Raw genomic sequence first — 6,000 nt, 5'->3', positions numbered from 1 at the left:
AGAAAAAAAAAAGACACAATGTAAAAAGACAAGTGTCCTTAAAACTAAATCTCATTTTGCTAGCTCCAGTCCTTATTTGTCATGTCTTGATCTCTGTCACTACAGTTGGAGCAAGATGTACTAGGCTATATAAAATGTAACCAAACACCTTGAATTATGACTCTGGGAGGCAGGGAGGAAAGCAAGATCTGATTCTGTGGTGAAACCATCCACCAGAACATGCTTTTCAGTGCAAAAGTAACAGTTGCATTCTATTAACTGTAAACTGTAAACCTACGCTTACATAATATTGTAGTTATTGCCACTGTGTTCCTGATCGTTTGCGTTTCTTTAATTTCTGCACGTGCTGCTTTATGCATGTTCCCTTTTGCTACTTTGCTACTTGTTGTCTGTGCGGAGATGCCTTTTTCTTAAGCGTGCAGGATTATCTCTTAGCACTATCTAGCACTGGGTGGCATTTGCATGCTACTCTTACTCAATTCAATTACTGGCTGTCCACAGGGCGGTAATTGCAGCTTCAGGAAGCTAAGGTTAATGAGTAAATTGAGTTTTATGTCTTCCTGGGTCATAAGATACTGAAAGATAAAATGTGTTTGGATAGAACAGATTTAAATTGTTGCAGTTGTGCTAGGCTGTGCTAGGAGCCCATAAAGAAAGTTTAGGTGTCTGCTGAAATTTAAAATATTGCTGATAATAGTGCTAAAAGGAGGATGGAGGAGAGATATTGGGACCAGTTAAACCTTTTTTTTCCCCATTAATGCAAACACCATGCAACGAAGTCAATAAGACAAGGAGGATTACAGGTTTTCTGCAATAACATCAACTTTCGCATGCATTGCACAACTCTAAATAACTTGAGTAAGTAACTGTTAATGTTTGAGAGAGAAAAGGCTTACAAGAGGGTTTTGACTCAGGTGGTAGACAGTTGCCTCCAGGTTCCTGCCAATATCTGAAGAGGTCAGAGAGCAGTTACAGAGGCACAGAATGGCTGAGGCTGGAAGGCACCTCTGGAGGTCATACCTGCCCTGTTTCACTTGGGGCATTCCTTGCCTTGTGCTTTCCTTCTTCCTTTACATCCCAGCTGCCTCCTTTTGAGTGGCTTCAGTGATGGTGACCAGAGGGAGCTGGGCCTGTTGCCTTCCTCCTCTGCGTACGAGATGCATCTGGTCAGCCTGATCTTTGATCTCTCTTGACAGCTCTTCATCAGAAAGCACATCTCAGTCATAGTTAGCACCTTGACCTCTCTCCCCAGCACGTGGCCCATCGTGTCCCCTTCTTTCTCATTTAACTCCATGCTGCAAAGGAAAAGGCTGTTTTAGCAAAAGCTTGCAAGCTCAGTAACCATTTATATGTACTTGAACTGCTCAGTGTGTTTGGCCGCTCTTGCTTCTTGCACTAGGCAAGAGAATTAGAGGAGCATCTGGGGAGAAAACAAAGAGAAAATGGAGACTGGATATGAGTACATCACCGGTAGATTGAATTTAGATGAGAGTGGAATTGGGGGAGCAAAGGGAGAAGAATTGCGACTAAAGAAGCAGATATTAATGAGATACTGGAACGGGAAATTGTGCTCATTAGTATTAAACCAGCATTGTCAGCCTGTCAGATCAAGCGGGGGTGATGCCTACTTTGTCAGCACCAGCTGAGCTGAGCTGAGCTCCTGGTGTGCCCAGATGAGCCATCAAAGCGGTGTCTTGCCAATCAGAAACAGTAGCAGAGCACCGTGCAAGCTGCACACAGGCATGCCCCAGCACCTACAAAACAGGGTTAACAGGAGCCTCCAGAGCACTGGTGGATGTCAGAGCATGAGGCTTTATGGGATTTCAGCAAGGGAGGATAAATTAGGGATTGTGGGGCAGGGGAGAAGTAAATCGGAAAATTGTGTAAGAGGCATGTCTTGGGAATATGGAGAGGACAAAAGTGGTGAGAAAGTTCCAATGGAGCATTGTAGAAATGGAGGTCCTGTGGAGTACAAGTAGGAGGCAAGCAGCCTGGGGTGGGATGAAAACTGTTGAAATGGGAGGAAAAGGATTAGAAGGGGTGGAGAGGGATGGGTAAAAAGGAAGAAAGAAGCAGACACTGAAATGGAAGAGAACCACTGGAACAAATGTTGATACTATTAAGAATATACTCTAGGTCTTGCCAACAAAATTATTAGTTTATCACTGGAAGCATCTTTCAACTAGAATTTAACTGTACTTACTTTTGTTGTTTCTGAAGTATATATGTAGGGCTAGACCTCTACTTTTCTTAAAACTGTGCCAGTAACAGTAGCAAAACCTCTTTTTCTAGCATTGCAATATTTGACTTGACATCCCATCTGCTGCACAAGACAGCAGAACTGAAAGGGAGCTGGATTAATGTAGATAAGTATTTTCTGCATGGGATAAACCTACATAATGCCATTACATTACACCTTCTTATTCCTCCCCTGTGGATACACAACCACCTAAACATATGTGAAACACTGTGAAAATGTTGATGCTAATCAGAAGGGCCGTGTCCTTGACCATTCACCTCTGGCAGAGCCATAAGGAATTCCTCAAATTCTGCACTGGAATTATAACTGCATTTTCTCCCATTTATTTGTATTTTATGGTACTACAACACAAAGAAAAAGGTCTCTCTTGGCCTTTCTTTGCCCCGCCCCCCCCTTTTTTTTCTTAATTTCCAGATAATATTGCCTATATTTCACAATTCTCTTAGCATGTGGTCAGATGAAGGTGCTCTTTCTTAATGACTAGTAGTTATTTTCTAATAAACTTAATATTTCCATATCTTAGATGGATGTTGCTAAGGGAATGACTACATGAGTGCTTGCAGCTGTGTTCAAAACATAGTACAGCCAAGCACGGCCGTATGTGTTACACACCCAAAACTCAGTTCCAAACAGTGTTGGGGCTGCATTTCAAGAGCTCATTTTAGTTTTAGACCTCTCCATGAAAACCAGAATTCTTGTTTTTGCATGACTAGTCAATGTTAAGACCCAGCTATAAGGCGACTTTCCTCCCACTGAAACTGTGGGTGGAGATCTGGGTTCACAGCCTTACTAACTGTTCTCTGTTCTTGGCCAAAGAAGAATGGATTGGGATCGGGATCCTGAACCTGCTAAATAAGCATTTAGTAAGGTTCTGGTTTTGTCGTTATAGACACAAATTTCAGATCTGGGGTACTGACATGTGCGGAGCTCTTTCTAAGGCTATCTGTGATTATATTAGCTCATGACTGTAGTCCTGAAGAGAGTGTAATTTCATCCTCATATTTCAAAAGGTTAATCTCTTCTCATTAGCAGTAAGAGGTCACATCACATGGTTAAAAAGTAAATAAATAACATATATCTGAAATTCCTACTTGTGAGCAGTGGAAAAATGGAGTGAGAAGGAGTCATCGCGCCATACACTTAACTCATCTAAATCTGAGTGCTTAAATCATGTTCCTACACCAAGTACTTCTCAGGAGAGAGATCTCGTCTCGTTCACTGTTAGGAAAGTCAAGAGAGATTGTGCTCATAATTGATATATCAAAATATTTGATTGTATTTGATTATGTATCAAATAACTTTAAAGGGGCTGTGAGTATCTCTTCTTCTTCCCAGTCTTCAACTTCTTAAGCTGCTAACTTACTGATCCTGCTGAACTTTCAGAAGTACACCAGAATGTCTTCTCTTGGGCCCTAGATAAAATATGACCAACAAAGAAACTTCAAGAAACACAAAAAGGTGATTTTTTCAGGAAAAAATCCAGAGCTGAAGAGAAGGAGCTGCAGGCGGGCCCACAGCCACAACAGGAGCTGCTATGGCGGGAGCTGAACTCTCAGCCCACGTGAACTGTCAAAGCTTAAGTAGCAAAACTGGCCGTGTGTTTAATAAATGGGCTGAAGGACCGAAGAACATGAGGTTTTGAAGACTTAACTACAGACAGTCTAATTGTGGTGGAGGAAATGATGTATTTCCATGAGGGAAAGGCACGATTCTGGCAGAGCCAGGGAAGAGGTACCACAGAAAGGGCTGCCGAGCCCAGGGCCCATCCAAGCAGGTGCCAGCGTTTCATGTGGGGCTGTCAGGGACCCCATGCTGCTGCAGCTTCACTGCTGCTGGCTTCAGCAGCCCCAAGGCCGCAGAAACCTTTCATCTGGCTCTAGGTAGATGAAAGCCACTGCAAGTATACCTAGCCGCGCTTGTAATGGCAGCTTGGATTACAGCACAGGTATCTTGTAAAATAGAAGATCTCGACGACTGATGTTGGGATGTGGTTATAAGAATTACAGGTTTTCCCAAAAGCACCAAGGAAAACAAAAACAAACCAAATGAGAAACCCATTGATTCTTCTGTTCTAATCCTGGTGACCAGCTGCGTCAAAATACCTGCCAGGAGCCAGTCCACAGTAAAGGAAACCCCATGTGCTGGAAGCTTGAGTTCGGTGAGTCGGCAGGAGGCGTCGGAAACCTTCGCAGATGAGAAAGGAGGTAAGGAATGTGGCACTGGCCTCATTGCTTTTCCTTTGGCAAATGACTAGCTCTCAGAAAGCATAATTAAGGTTCTGTCTTTAAAATGAGATTTCTGTTTGCTCCCTAAGGTTTAAAAATAGCGAAATGATTTCAGCAATTGATTACACTCTCAGCTAAATTAAAGCATGGAGGAATTAGAAGTTGCTTGTGTTGGTTTCACTTAGTAATAGACTGTCCTTTTCTTCTCGCCCTTGCAGCAGGACACTGCCTTCCCAGCCAGCTGCAGCATGCCAGAGCGGCCAGCCACCCACCAGTGGTGCATGGTGCTCAGAGTAAGTTTTCTGATGCTTTTTGATTTTTTTTTTAATATTTGGGGCCCTTAGACCAGTTTTACCCATGGGCCTGCACCACCAGACTTTTCTTGCCTATGTGGTCTTGTGAAATGGAAACCATTTGGCCTTTATGGACATTTTTCACAGCACTTTAACTTGGCTGGCTCCAATGGAAATCCTCTAGAGTTGCACTGCTGTGACCTGAACCAGGCTCAGGGGGTCTATGTGTGTGGGTTATGCATTGCTTCAATGTATGTGGGCAGTGTTGTCCTCTGACTCAGAAATATCTCGGTCATGGGGAAAAAAATAATATAACACATAACAATTCACAGACATCACCTCTTTAATGTTGCCCGACATTTGTCTTAAAACAATGGATTGGAGAAATTGATATTGGATGTACTGGATATTAACATTAAAAGATTTATCATTTGTCTCCAGTGAATGCCATGAATGGCAAACCCATGTTTTATCGCTGTATACTAATTGGGCATCCATGTGATTAAATACTCCCTAACTCAAAAGCATATCACCTGCTCTTGATATGACAGCGGTAACAACATATCTGTGTACTGTGATTCTGGCACAGTTTCAGCCCTTCCACAGAACTTGAATCGTGACCATATATCCCAGTTAGCTTAGGCTTCAGGCTCTAACTCACTGTGAGTAATGAGGAGAAAGCAATTTGATTAGCTGGTGGAGCTGACTACAAGGCACCTTCGTTACAAAGGAGGTAAAAAAAGGAATAAAGCTACGCAAAAAGGATTAAAGGTATAATAGCAATAATAGTATCAAGCTGCATAACAAAGAAAAATGTTTGCATTCAACTGAAACTAATATTTAATAGATGGCACAGTGATGTCCATGGCTTTGTATTCTTCTGTTTTAATGATCTTTACCACAGCTGGAGGTCCTTTGTCTTGTCCCTTTCTCCTGACATCAGCTGGAAGAGAGGGAGATTAAAACAAGGGTAATTTCCCTACGGTCACTGCTTGGCACTGTTTCTGCTTTGCTCAGCAGTGAAGTGAAGTTTAAAGGATGAAGTGCTGTCACTCAAACTGATTTTTCCCTCCACCCTTTCTTACCAGGGTTAACCACTCGGCTGGTCACCAAGGAGACGCGTGGCTCCCTTGCCCATCTTATTGCCACCCTACAGCCTCATATTGAGAACGTCACCATAATCTCATTAAGGGGTTGGATTTGCCATTGAAGCTTGAATTCC

Source organism: Cygnus olor, chromosome 2, assembly GCF_009769625.2.
Source record: "Cygnus olor isolate bCygOlo1 chromosome 2, bCygOlo1.pri.v2, whole genome shotgun sequence".
Lineage (NCBI taxonomy): Eukaryota > Metazoa > Chordata > Aves > Anseriformes > Anatidae > Cygnus > Cygnus olor.
The sequence above is the reverse complement of the archived record's forward strand: the minus strand, read 5'-3'. Positions refer to the sequence as shown.